Source organism: Sinocyclocheilus rhinocerous, unplaced genomic scaffold (assembly GCF_001515625.1).
Source record: "Sinocyclocheilus rhinocerous isolate Xijiao unplaced genomic scaffold, SAMN03320098_v1.1 scaffold1904, whole genome shotgun sequence".
Taxonomy (NCBI): Eukaryota; Metazoa; Chordata; class Actinopteri; order Cypriniformes; family Cyprinidae; genus Sinocyclocheilus; species Sinocyclocheilus rhinocerous.
Window position 1 is genome coordinate 203,539 of NW_015623687.1, and position 754 is coordinate 204,292.

Genomic DNA, 754 nt, shown 5'->3' on the forward strand with positions numbered 1-754 from the left:
TCATGTTTTTATTGTGTTAGTTAGCTGTATTTTTTTTTTTTGCTTAATCAAAGTAATCCAACTGCAGCTTGATTGAGATTAATTAAATGAAAAAACATGATTTCTGAGAATTGTTATCTGTTTTTGCAAATTAACTCTTATGTTTCAGTGGAAAATTTGTAATTGTTCTGAATTTTTTTGTTGATCCTTTGGATAGTATAACTTTAATTTAATAAAATGTACTAAAAATAGAATATTAAAAAATGATTGATAATTAATGTAAACATACTTTTTGTATAATATATGTAATTAATATGTTATTCTCATTTTTACTTTTAGTATATATTTACAGTTGGGAAATTATTAGTTACAGAAGTAATTGTTCTGTATTTTGTGCTGATCTTTGGATAGTGCAACAAAATTTAATACAAATAGAATTAAAAAATAATTAATAATAGCATATAATTTTAATGTATAATATAATTAACATATAATATTATTATTATTATTTTAACTTCATATGTTGAGGTGGGGAACTTGTATTTATGTTGATTGTTTGGACAGTATAACAAAATTGAATAAAAATAGAGTTGATAAAATAATTTATTTATATATATATATATGTTACGGGGCTGACAAGACGTGAGACGTGCGGATCCATATGCAGGCTTTTTATTTGGAGAAGACAGAGACGTGGTCATAAAACAGGCAAGGTCAAACAGTGGCAAACAGGTATATGGCGGGCAAGACACAAGAATAGTCCTAGGGCTAGCGT

At 25.9% G+C, this 754-nt stretch overlaps 1 protein-coding gene across 1 annotated transcript in view; it reads left to right on the top strand.

Annotated features, from left to right (window-relative positions):
- pnp5b (purine nucleoside phosphorylase 5b) overlaps positions 1-754 on the top strand; it is a 9,155-nt gene that overhangs the window by 6,091 nt on the left and 2,310 nt on the right. The gene's annotated exons all lie outside the window — the stretch shown is intronic.